The sequence below is a fragment of the Triticum aestivum genome, chromosome 5B (assembly GCF_018294505.1).
Source record: "Triticum aestivum cultivar Chinese Spring chromosome 5B, IWGSC CS RefSeq v2.1, whole genome shotgun sequence".
In the NCBI taxonomy this organism is placed as follows: Eukaryota; Viridiplantae; Streptophyta; class Magnoliopsida; order Poales; family Poaceae; genus Triticum; species Triticum aestivum.
Window position 1 is genome coordinate 544,854,015 of NC_057807.1, and position 14,214 is coordinate 544,868,228.

Below are 14,214 nucleotides of genomic sequence, written 5' to 3' on the forward strand. Positions count from 1 at the left end.
TGGTTTTACCCGTTGACGCACGCTCGTTGCTCTCTGATTTGACTCATTCCCTTCGTCATTCTACGCAACAGCCTCTGTTCATATGGATGGGTAAAGAGGTAATAACATAGGTGGTGCTCGAACTTGCCACTGGGGTCCACTTTAGTGCCTAAAAACTTAAAAAATACATCGAACTGGTTCTAAAATTTGACGCGAGTGTGCAAATACGTTGCTAATGCCATTCATAGACGTAAAGGGTGCTGACCGTAGCACAGTATTTGATTGGCGTGGCATAGTATCCACTTGTAGCAACGAAACTGGATTTTAGTTGAATATAGTATGTCCCTATGACTGGTGGGGCCCTCCTGTCAATAGACAAGAAAACCAAAATAAAAATTGCCATGAAGTGTATGGGCGCGCTGTGCTAGCCACTCAGCTTTAAGGTAGCCAGACTTGGCCCCTCAGCTTTAATACTTGTGCTACTTAAATTGGCTGCAATCAGTGCGGCCCATTTAGCACATGTTATTTTACTTAAAATATCTGTGAATTATAATCACAATAATACAAATGCTACCATTCACACGTTAACGTCTGTAGATAATAATAATAATAATAATAACTTAGATTCAAATATTTGTGTGTTATTAATAGTTACCTCGTAGTATACAAATATTCGCGTGCCTGTATTATTAAAAAAAAGCTATAAACCAAGCCCCAAGCCATGTCATGCATTATAAATATTTGTGGTACATAAATAATAACCTCGTGGTACAAAAATATTCATGTGCACAAAAAAGAAAAAATATATAAATGTTCCAGTAATTTTAAGAAATAAGAAATATTAACATATTATTTTTAAAATACTATTTTTAATATAGTGAATGAATATTTACGTACATGCCTGGATCATATTTAATTTGAAGAAATTTATGGATAACAACATTTACTAAATACTTACGAATATTCACTGGCGTATAATTTCACTCATGGCTTATATTCTTAAGTTTTGTATAATGTAAATATAATCCACGAGTGAATATTCATATGTACATTTTAAATTTTAAATTATGAATAATTTTTAATTATAGAAACATTTTCTTAAATGACATACTTATGAATTATACAAATATGCATTTAATTACTCAAATATTTGAATAATTAAAATAATTTACGAACTGTAATTTTAAAATATTTTTATTATTTTATATTAAATTATACAAACATTGTTATAATTCGTATCTATTATTTTAGTTATATTAATGTGTTTTAAAATAATACATGAATATCCTAAAAGTTAAATGAACATTTTTTTAAGTTAGTTATTTTAGTTATATGTACAATATTTATAACTATTAATACCACACGAATAATTGAACTTTATTTGCATTACTGTGATTTATAATTTACAGATTTTTACATTTTTAAAAGTTAACATCTGCTAAATGGGCAGCACTAACTGCAAGCAATTTAAGAAGCACGAGCCTTTTATATTTCATAGTACATCTAGCCTAAGGGGCCGAAGTTTGCATATAAAGGTATCTGTTTGTGTGGCTTGTAAAATTACATCTAGCACAGCTCGCCCCCATTCTTCAGTTTGCTTGTTCAAACCCAGTTCCTTAGCATTTCTTATTTTAGTTTTCTTGTGTACTGACAGATGAGGCCCACTTTTTATAGACATAATATTCAACTAAAATCCGGTTTCGTCGCTAAAAGTGGACCCCATGCCACCTCAGCAAAATACGGTGCTACGGTCAGCACCCTTTATGTCTACGAATGACATTAGCACCGTATTTGCACGCTTCATGTCAAGTATTAGAACCAGTTCAACATATTTTTCAAGTTTAGGCACCAAAATGAACATTGATTGCAATTTCAAGCACCATTGGTGGTAAATAAAATCTGATGCATGTCGCCTGCTTGTCTTCAGTCAGAAAGACATGTGTTTGGCACTTCTATAACTTTTTGTTTTTCAGAGTAGCCGAATTGTATGCTGATGTCGTCATAATTCACCCATTACCTTAAATTTCAGAATTGTAAACAACCATTTTTCATGGATTATTTAAGCATTCCCTTTTGATACATCTATTCACTCTTGCGTAGTTAGAGACCATTCTCTTGCTAAAAAAATTATATGCTCTGACCTTCCGCTCAGCACTTCTCATGTCTTTCAGTGTGTTTGACACTTCTATATGTTTTTGTTTTTTCAGAGTAACCAAATTGTATGCTGATGCAGTCATAATTCATCCATTACCTTAAATTTCAGAAGTGTAAACAACCATTTTTCATGGATTATGTAAGCATTCTCCCTTGATGCGGTAATCTGCCAAGAGGTTCCGCAAGCCAGAAAAGCTTCATGAAATCAGTGTCTTTTTATTCTTTCTATTACAATATTTCCCCCCTTTGCACTGTACAGAGATGAGACATGAGAAGGCATGCTCGCGACAAATGGCGGTGCTGAGCGGAAGGTCAAAGCATATCTTTCGTTCTTCTGAGATGGAACATACAACAATACATGTATTACTCAAAAAAGGTTTCCCCCGCTTTGTATTCCAAAGCAAACCATCAATGTACACATCACAATGCTGGGGCGAGCAGCACATCAAGCCCAAAGAAAAAGAAGAAGAAATAAATGCCAACAATGGCAGCTCGAAGTGGAAGACCCGCGACCGCTGCGTCCTCCGGAAACAAACCACCACAACCCGAGGCTCCGATCTACCGCGAACTAAGCAGCACCTCCAAGAAGGGAGCGACGCCGATGACGCTGCTGCCCGGACAAGTCCTAGGGTTTCCCCCAGTACGCGGAGGGAGGTAGGGGATAGCTACTCCTGACACCCTCCAAGAAGGGATAATGGCACCCGCCGGTGTCACCGCATCGGAGCCGGACGAATCGACAAGGATTTCTCCCGCACGCCAAACCCCACCGGCCAACCGGAGTCGACCAGCCAAACCATCGCCTAACCATGCGCCATCACGGTTGCGCCGCCACCAACGCCGTCTCGCTGCGAGCACCACCACGAGCCAAGAAGACCGGAGAGAAGAGCCAAGCGACGGGAGCAGCAACACCAAGGTTGGGCGGGAAGGAACCACCTCCACTGCCGTCGTGCGGGAGGGGGGGGGGCTCTGGCGCCGTCGCGGTAGCCGTCCAGACACGGCATCGGGGCATAGTAGGCAACCCCTGGCTCGACCAGGCCCGAAACGGGGCGCTAAGCCCCGCCGGCCACGCTGTAGCAGGCTGGCGTCGACGCCGCCAGCACCCTGCCCATTATCACCACTCGCCACCGCCTCGTGAGGGCCACGCCAACGCCACGCCTGTTGCCGGCCCACCTGGCCCAGATGGTGCCCGAAGGGCCTAGATCTGGGCCGACCGGCGCCACCAACTCGCCCTCCCCCGCCAACGGCGCCGCCGCCGCCCAGAGTTCGCCCCCGCCCGCGACAGGAAACCTCGCCGCCGCTTGAAGACACCTCCCGGAGCCACTCCGTCCCGTGCCAGATAAACCCTAGATGTGGAAGGGTCGGGAGCCGCTGCAGCCAACGTCGCCCGAGCCAGGCCCGCGGCGGGCGACGGCGGCAGGAAGGAGGAGAGAGGGGAAGGAGGGGAGGCGCGACCGGCCGCCCGCGGGGGCGACGTGGTCGCGGTCGAGAGGGGAGCACTACAAAAAAAAGACATATCCGTGACATTTTGGGCCGAATGAAGTTTTTTTTGTCATGCTTATGACACTTCTATGACTATAATTGTGACAAAACCCGGTATCATCATAGATGTGGTGGGCTCCTACTTCTATGACAAAAAATCATGAAAGAAAATGGGTTTTTCTTCCTGGGCGGGCCGGAGACGCAACTGCATGACATTCTTTGGGCCGTCCATGACGGAAAAAACCATGGTAGAAGCGATGACGAGGAAAATATCGGGGAGTTCCCGGTTACAGTGGGTGGTCGGGGGCCGAGCGATGCGTGTTTCTCTCGTACACGTACGCATGTGGGTGCGAGGCGTTGGTCCCTAACCGAACCTGAGCGAGGCATTCACCTACTGAACCCGAGCGATTGCGCTGCAGGCTACGCGTTACTGAACCCGAGCGATCGATCGATCCCTGGCTGTTAACTAAACCCGATCGAGCGATTCCTTAGCTACTGCATCTAACTGAAGCCGATCGAACCTGCTGCCTCCTTCCCTTGATGAACAGTGAGCATTGTTGGGGGGGGGTGTGGATGAACAGTTCCCGGTGGGGGGTTGGATGAACAGGACCCCATGCTAGTAGAGGTCATTGTCGCTGGATGAACAGGACCCCGATCGGTCGAGCCGGTTGGGGGTGGATGAACAGGACCTCGTGGAGGGCTTGATGAACAGGATGACCCAGTGGAGGGTGCTACCTCTTCAGCTTGCGTTGGTTTTTCCCTTGAAGAGGAAAGGGTGATGCAGCAAATTAGCGTAAGTATTTCCCTCAGTTTGAGAACCAAGGTATCAATCCAGTAGGAGATAACGCACAAGTCACTGAATATCTGCACAAACAATCAACAACTTGCACCCAACGAGATAAAGGGGTTGTCAATCCCTTCACGGTCACTTGCAAAAGTGAGATCTGATAGAGATAGATAAACGGTAAAGTAAATATTTTTGGTATGTTTGGTTTATAGATCGAAAAAATAAAGATTGCAAAATAGTATATCAGAAACTAGTATGATGTAAAAGAGAACTTATATGATGGAAAAGAGACCCGGGGGCCATAGGTTTCACTAGTGGCTTCTCTTAAGATAGCAAATATTACGATGGGTGAACAAATTACTGCTGAGCAATTGATAGAAAAGCACATAGTTATGACGATATCTAAGGCAATGATCATGAACATAGGCATCACGTCCGTGTCAAGTAGACCGAAACGATTCTGCATCTACTACTATTACTCCACACATCGTCCGACTCCTGCCTGCATCTAGAGTATTAAGTTCATAAAGAACAGAGTAATGCATTAAGTAAGATGACATGATGTAGAGGAATTAACTCAAGCAATATGATGAAAACCCCATCTTTTTATCCTCGATGGCAACAATACAATACGTGCCTTGCTGCCTCTACTGTCATTAGGAAAGGACACCGCAAGATTGAACCCAAAATTAAGAACTTCTCCCATTGCAAGAAAGATCAATCTAGTAGGCCAAACTAAACCGATAATTCGAAGAGACTTGCAAAGATATTAAATCATGCATATGAGAATTCAGAGAAGAACCAAATAATATTCATAGATAATCTGATCATAAATCCACAATTCATTGGACCTCGGCAAACACGCCGCAAAATAGTATTACATCGAATAGATCTCCAAGAACATCGATGAGAACATGGTATTGAGAATCAAAGAGAGAGAATAATCCATCTAGCTACTAGATGACCCATAGGTCTGTGGTAAACTACTCATGCATCATCGGAGAGGCAATGGTGTTGATGAAGAAGCCATCCGTGATCGAATCCCGCTCTGGCAGGACGCCGGAAAAGGCCCCTAGATGGGATCTCACGGATACACAAGGTTGTGGTGGGGGAAAAGTTGTTTTGTGGCTCACCTGGATGTTTTTAGGGCATAGGAGTATATATAGGCGAAGGAGCTAGGTCAGGGGAGCTACAAGGGGCCCATGAGGTAGGGGCGCGCCCTACCCCCCTGGGCACGCCCTCCTACCTCGTGGCTGCCTCGTTGCATCTCCGACTTCATCTCCAAGTCTTCTGGTTTCCTTTCGGTCCAAGAAAGATCATCACGAAAGTTTCATTCCGTTTGGACTTTGTTTGGTATTCCTTTTCTGCGAAACTCTAAAATAGGCAAAAAAAACAGAAACTGGCACTGGGCTCTCGGTAATAGGTTAGTCCCCGAACTAATATAAAATAGCATATAAATGCCTATTAAACATCCAAAGCAGATAATATAATAGCATGGAACAATAAAAAATTATAGATACGTTGGAGACGTATCAAGCATCCCCAAGCTTAATTCCTGCTCATCCCCGAGTAGGTAAATGATAAAAATAGAATTTTTGATGTGGAATGCTACCTAACATATTTATCCATGTAATTTTATTTATTGTGGGATGAATGTTCAAATCCGAAAGATTCAAAACAAAATTTTAATATTGACATGAAAACAAGAATACTTCAAGCATACTAACAAAGCAATTATGTCATCTCAAAATAACATGGCCAAAGAAAGCTTATCCCTACAAAATCATATAGTTTGGCTATGTTCCATCTTGGTCACACAAAATATTCAAATCATGCACAACCCCGATTTCAGCCAAGCAATTATTTCATACTTTAGTATTCTCAAACTTTTTCAACTTTCACGCAATACAAGAGTGTGAGCCATGGACATAGCACTATTGGTGGAATAGAATGGTGGTTGCGGAGAAGACAAAAAAAGAGAAGATAGTCTCATATCAACTAGGCGTATCAATGGGCTATGGAGATGCCCATCAATAGATATCAATGTGAGTGAGTAGGTTTGCCATGCAACGGATGCACTAGAGCTATAAGTGGATGAAAGCTCAAAAAGAAACTAAGTCTGACCGTCTGTCTGTGAGTGATAAGTTGTGCTGTATTTGAGGGCGGTCCCCAGAGCTTGATGGAGTCGGGACCAGAATGCGGAGGTAAAGAGTGAGCCTCTGTCTGAAGTGATTGTTCTTGGCACTCCATGCAGACTGACAATCCAGGACACATATAATTGTGCAAGTTAACCAGCTCTATATGTGGTGCGGATGGGAATAAAGTGAGCCACTTTAGTTAGCGTGTCCACTATGACCCATACTGCATCATTGCCTCGATGAGTCCTGGGTAGACCGGTGACAAAGTCCATGCAGAAATCATCCCATTTCCATTGCGAGATGGGTAGGGGTTGGAGAAGTCCGGCGGGTTTCTGGTGTTCCGCCTTTACTTTGTTGCATATGTCACAACAAGCGACAAAATAGGCGATGTCCTTTTTCATTCCATCCCACCAAAATATCTGCAGAAGGTCTTCGTACATTTTGGTACCTTCGGGGTGTATTGAATACGAAGATTCATGTGCTTTTGCCAAAATCTTCTTTCTCAAATCTGCTTTCTCGGGTACACATATCCGTTCTTGAAACCTGATCGTTCCTTGTGCGTCCTCAAATAAATCCCGAGACTTGCCTTCTTGTAGATGTCTAAGATGACCTTGTAGATTTTTGTCGTTGGCATGGGCCATGCGAACCTCATCCTCGAGAGTAGGAGTTACTTCCAAAACATTTGCAAGACCAGCGTTTACAGTTACCAAGTTAAGCTGAGCGATCTCTTGTTGGAGTTCCGGAGGCAAGGACTCCATCATGTCATTTAGATTGATAGGCTTGCGACTGAGGGCATCATCAACCACATTAGCTTTTCCCGGATGGTAATTTATTCCCAGATCATAGTCCTTTACCAACTCGAGCCATCTTCGTTGTCAAAGATTTAAGTTTGGCCGGGTAAATATATATTTCAGACTCTTGTGGTCGGTAAATATCTGACATCTTTTTCCAATGAGTTAGTGTCTCCAAATTTTTAGAGAGTGCACAACAGCGGCCAACTCCAAATCATGTGTAGGATAATTCCCTTCGTTGGGTCGTAGCTAGTGAGATGCGTAGGCTACCACCTTGCCATCTTGCATGAGTACGCACCCAATACCTTTTCTGGATGCATCACAATACACATCAAAACTGCGGTAAATGTCTGGGAGACTCAGTACCGGTGCTGAAGTTAATCTGGTCTTTAGCTCGTTAAAGCTCTTCTCACAGTCCTCAGTCCATTCAAACTTCTTATCTTCTTGAGGAGCTCTGTCATTGGCTTGGCGATCTTGGAAAATCCTTCGATGAACCGGTGGTAATATCTGGCTAATCCAAGAAAACTCTGAATTTCGGATATAGTCATGGGTGCTGCCCAATCAAGCACATCTTTTACTTTGCTGGGATCCACTGCGGCGCCTTCTGCTGATAGAACATGTCCCAGAAATCCGACTTGTTTGAGCCAAAACTCACACTTGCTGAATTTTGCATATAGTTGATGGTCACGAAGTCTCTGTAAGACTGCTTGGAGGTGTTCCTTGTGCTCTTCTTTTTGAGTATATGAGAATGTCATTGATGAAAACCACCACGAACTTATGCAAGAATTCCATGAACACCTTATTCATCATATGCATGAAAAAGGCTGGGGCATTTGTGAGACCGAAAGATCACCATATATTCATAGAGACCGTAGCGGGTAGTGAACGCGGTCTTAGGAATATCTTCCTTCTTGATCTTGAGCTAATGGTATCCGGTCATTAAATCAATCTTGGAAAATACTTTTGCCCCACTGAGTTGATCAAATAGATCATCAATCCTTGGTAGCGGGTATTTGTTTTCGATGGTGACATCGTTCAATCGATGGTAGTCCACACACATTCTGAGACTGCCGTCTTTCTTGTCCACGAATATTACGGGTGATCCCCATGGTGACGAGCTTGGGCGGATATATCCTTTCTGTAGCATCTCATCAAGTTGTTTCTTTAATTCCACGAGTTTAGATGAAGGCATATTTCTTGTATAATGGTGTTGCCCCAGGCACGAGATCAATTGCGAACTCAAGCTCTTGTTCTGGCGGCATTCCTGGTAATTCCTCGGGGAATACATCGAGAAATTCACTGTCCACCGGAATTAAATTCAATTCTTCAGCTACAGCGGTGAGGACCAGTTCTTTGTTGGGTACACTTCTACGGGTGTAGAATTTTATGGATTGCCCTTCCTGAGTTGTCAGGGTGACTTCTCGGGTTGCACAGTTGATGCATACTTGGTATTGGGTCAACCACTTCATTCCCAAAATAACATCCAACTTGGCAGATTCGATGACAATCAAAGTAGTTGGAAAACGGACTCCCTTAATATCAATTTCCAAATTTCGGCAGACCAGATTGCTTTTGAGTACGGATCCCGGGGATTGAACCAACATACTTTTTCCAAAAGCGAGCAAGGAAATTTGTTTCGGGCAACGAAACTCCGAGAAGCAAAAGAGTGGGAAGCCCCAGAGTCAAATAAAACTATTGCGGGTATGCTATTAACAGGGAACATACCAATGACGACTTCGGGGTTTTCCTGGGCTTCGTCTGCGGAGAGGTGATAAACTTGTCCTTGGATGATCTTTTGGGCAGGGTATGACCCCATTTGGTTGACTTGCGGCCGGAACGGGGCATTTGACTTCTTGGGACACTGTCTGGCATAATATCTGGTCTGTCTGCAATTGAAATAGGAGTTGTTGCGCTGACACTCTTTGCGCACTGGACTGGTCATGACATTTTTGACTTGGGTAGTGGTCTTATTCACATTCTGCTGCCAATTTGGTTTGTACTCCACTTGAGTCTGCTGCCAGGTACGGGCCTTCTGCACGGGCTGTCCGTCCCTCTTAGGCTTGAATTTACGCTTGTGGTCATTATTTGCGGGCCGATTGTCATGCACAGTCTTGTGCTCCCTTTCTGCGATGAGGGCCTTGTTTACCAAAGACTGGAAGTCTGGAAAGTCAAGCATGCAGAGAGCACTCTTGAGGTGTTGATTTAATCCTCCGAGGAACCTGTCAATCTTCCTTTCTTCTGTGGCCACATCATAGAGAGAATAACGGGCCAAATGATTGAATTTGTGTATATATTCACTTACTGACAAATTTCCTTGAGTGAGACTGAGGAATTCGCGTTGCTTGACCTTCATTATACCAGCGGGAATATGGTACTTGCGGAATTGGTCCTTGAAATTAGTCCAGGTGATTTCTTCGCCCCCAGACCACATAGCTTTAAAATTATCCCACCTATAGCAGCTGCTCCTTCAAGATAGTGGGTAGCGAACGGAACCTTGTCATCTTCTTCCGTACGAGAAATGTCAAGCTTCTTCTCAATAGTTCGTAACCAATCATCTGCTTCCAGAGGATCAACCACTTGACTGAAACTAGGAGGCTTAGTCCTTTGAAAATCTGACAGCTTTGAGTGATGACCATTCTGCACTATAAAAAAATACACTTCCGCGATGATACGTGTTTGTCACAGTAGGTCGCGTCTTTGTCATGCATGTACATCCATGATGATTTTATGACAGAATCAAGATAGTCATACCTGTGTTGTCGTAGAAGTGTTCCATGACATTACCAAAATTATCATCACGGAAGTGTCCACTTCCATGACGATAAATCACGCGTCACAGAAGTGCTTTCGTCAAGGGTGACCGACACGTGCATCCACCGTAACGGAACATCGTTAAGCTACTAGGTCCGGTTTTGGATCTGATAACCCATTAACAGCCCGGACCAATGGGGATTTTCCACGTGTAAAATCATCATTGGCTGGAGGAAACACGTGTCGGCTCACCGTTAGGACAGATGTCATCCACTCATTGGACCGAAGGTGCCTATGATACGTCGACATGTGGCACGGCCCAACAGAGGCCCATTCCTCTGAAAGGGCCGACCTGTTTGACTTGGTCAAAAGTTGCAGGCCGGCCCACAGAAAGCCTGTTAACGGCATGTTCGCATATAGCCCATTTACAGCCCGCTAACCCAAGGCCCATTACGACCTATCCGAATTAGGCCCAGTAGTGTCATCTGGGCTGTCCAATATGATTCCAATCCGTTTTGACTTGGCCCATGTATGGCCCATGACGTCTTTCGGCCCATATGAGGCCCTTTGTAACTCTTGGCCCATTAATAGCCCGTGGTGAAATTGGCCTGTAATGAACAGTGTATCACATTATACCCATTAACGACACATTATTCCATTGGGCCATTTTAAGCCCATGTTACCTTTCGGCCTTCTCAGGGCCCATTTATTCTTGGGCTCATTTCCAGCATTCGGTTACTTACGGCCCATTACTGTCATTTTCTGCTTGTGGGCCAAATTCAGCTTCTGGTTACAGTCGGCCTGTTTGTGGCCCGTTAATACGTTGGGCCATTTTCATGTCAAAAAAAACCCGTTGGACTATTTTCATAGAATTATCAAATTCGGCCTATTAACGGCCCGTTATGGTCCACGAATAGTATCGCCCATGAATGGCGAAATGATTATACGCCCCGTAGAAGGCCCATGGATCCTACGGCCCGTAGAAGACCAATGGATCCTAATGCCCGTAGAAGGCCCATGGATCATACGACCCATAGAAAGTCCATGGATCCTACGACCCGTAGAAGGCCCATGGATCCTACGGCCTGTAGAAGGCCCATGGATCCTATGGCCTGTATAGAAGACCAATGGATCCTACGGCCCGTAGAAGGCCCATGGATCATACGGCCCGTAGGAGGCCCATGGTTACAACAGTACGTGTGTTGCGATGATTACTGTGGCCTAGTTACCAAAAATAGGTTATTGTGGCCACTAGAAAAACACGGAAAAAGAACTGCAATGACTACAAGAAAAACAACTAAACAAGACAACAAGGAAATAAATAAGCAAGCAACTAACGCTAGCCTATTACCGCTATTACACATATTACACCCACTGGGCATCAAAGTTCGCCACCAGTGCAAATATAGGGAACAAAGTAGCATATTACATACACTGGCCGTCAAAATTGGCCACCAGTGCAAATAAACATGGCAGCAAAACAAGAGCATAACTGAAACAACTTCAGAAGAGCTCAAGAAACGTTATCCTGTGTATCCACCATGCTGGCAATAAGCTTAGCAAGCTTATTAGCTTTGTCCTATTTGGCGCTAAAATCCTCCACCGCGTGTTGTTGCACCAGAAAGTATGCATCTGAATGCTCCAGGGACTTCCTCAATCCTTCTGCTTCTTGTCGCAGCACAACTGATAGATGTCTTTCAGCTTGTAGTTGAGACTCAAGAAACCAAACTGATTCAGACAGTGAGTTTGAATAGCTTGTGCAAGTGGTAGTGGCCAGTAACTCGAACACTAAACCAAGACAGGACTTTGGGGTTATCTCACTGTCTTCAAGATAGTCTTCCTTAGCTGTTTTATTAGCTTTGTTGGAGACCAACAAGGATGTCTCACTATCTTGAACCTTATCTGCATTACTTCCTTTACCATTGCTTGATAAGGCACTCTTCCCCAATATTCTGCCAGCATTCTAAAAGAAGAAGCAAGCAGACACTTAACATGTTTAGCATGTACTAGTATATGAAACTCATTTCGGTGAACTAGCTGATTAGTAAGGTGGACAAGATTAAACTACCAAGTCTTCTATTGCCAAGTACTAGTACATAATAAAAGCATCAAACAAACATATATCTATGTCCTATGGTCACTTCATTGTCTTGCCAAATCAAAATAGAGACATGGTTCATATCATATCAATTCAAGACAAAGAAGCAGTGGAAGAATACAAAGCGTGGGAAACTACACGGCACAACAAGATTTTAGATGGGTACCACGGGTCTACATGTACAACAACACTATTGGCTCTGTTGTGATGCTAGTAATGTGCATGATATGAGAAGTCAACTATATACACAATTGAAATTGAACTCAACAGAGCTATTGATAAGAGCAAACCTGTTAAAGAAACATGCGTGAACATACCTGCTGTGCCATTGGAGTTTCGATTGGATCCTTCAATTTAAAAATAAGTTCGTATGAGTAAATACAGTGATACAAGAGCAAAGTAGTACACACGATAGCAATGGAATCTTAAATTAGAACAGTTGTTCTTCAGGTTTAGGCTCTTGTTCTACATGAACAGAGTATAGTAAGACGCAAGAATATAGTACTTAAAAATAGAAAATGAGCTCATATACCTTACCACATTCTTGGTTCAGGACCAGTACAGAACAAGGCGTTCCCATTCATCATCTAGTAAATGTGTCTCAGGAGAATGTAAGGGAATTTGATGAGTTTCTTTGCTGGTGAAGTACGTTTTCTTCAGGTAATTCTGATACTGCCACCAAGCATTCTTGAAGATAGCAGAGGTATTAGCACAGGTTACCTCATCCTGAGTTTCCAAATCGGTCCTTCTCTATAGAGAAAAATGGGAAAATTTGCTGTATTATAACCATCATGGAGGTAGGATGTATGGGACAAAGTAAAGTAATTGCCATGAATAACATTACTTACACATAACTCCTGGACAAACACCTGCAACTGGCATTTTCCTTCATCTACAATATAATATTTCCAAGATGGGAAGATACACACATAGGATTTAACAACATCAAATGCGATATATGCTAAACTACGACTAGCTGGTTGTGCTTCCTCCATGGGAATAGGCATACTAACTGGTGGAGTTGGGGTTTGCCATAGTAGTACTGGCCCTTTGGGCACTGGAGCTGCCTTACTAACTGCTTTTGTTTGGGAGCTCTGTGGTGGAGATGGTGTTGTGTCAACATGAACTGGGTTACTATCTTCTGGGGTTGGGGTTAGATTGGGTGAAGTTGGTTCTCTGTCCATCGCAGTAGGGGTACAATATGTGAGAATTTGGGTTATGTGTGGTAGGGCTGGTTCTCGTGCATGTACAACCGGGGTGCTATCTCCACCAAGAAGTAGCACTGTTTTATTTGAAGACCATGTTTTTACTCCGCTAGATACTGGCATCACCCGCTCCAATTCAAATGGCTGATAAACAGGAAACATAGTTGAATGTACAGACATTGTATGAGAGACAAATGCAATAGATAGTGTGGAAAAAAGAGGGCATGAAATAGTTGACATGTATATTGTTTAAATAAAACAGATAGCGTGACATAATTTCACATATATGATGTCTATCTAAACTGGATAGCATAGCATAACATAATTCAAAGATATGATGAATAACTAAACAGGATCGCATGACATAATTCACCTACATGTTATCTAAGTAATCAGGATCGCATGATTTAATTCACATATATGATTTATATGCTAAACAGAGGGCATTCGATATGATGTCTGAACTAAGAACATGGTGTTGAATATTGTGTATATGATGTCTAAACTATGCAATGCAAGACACCATATGCATGATATGAGTAGTATAACCGTGCCAAGTTAGAGCATACACCTCGGTAGGGGAATATGACTGGTCATTTGTCTCTTAATCCATTTCTGAGGAGCTATCGGGACCCAACAAGAGATCTGCTTCGATAGGTAGCACTGTCTGCTCTAAAGGCCTTGTTTTCACTCCAAATTTTTCCATCTCCCACCCAAATGGCTGATTCACAGGAAGAGTAGTTTAATGTACAAACATTGCCGACAAATGGAAATGTAATGAAGAAAATGATGGGCAAGATATCATTCGAATATATGATGACTGGTTAAACAT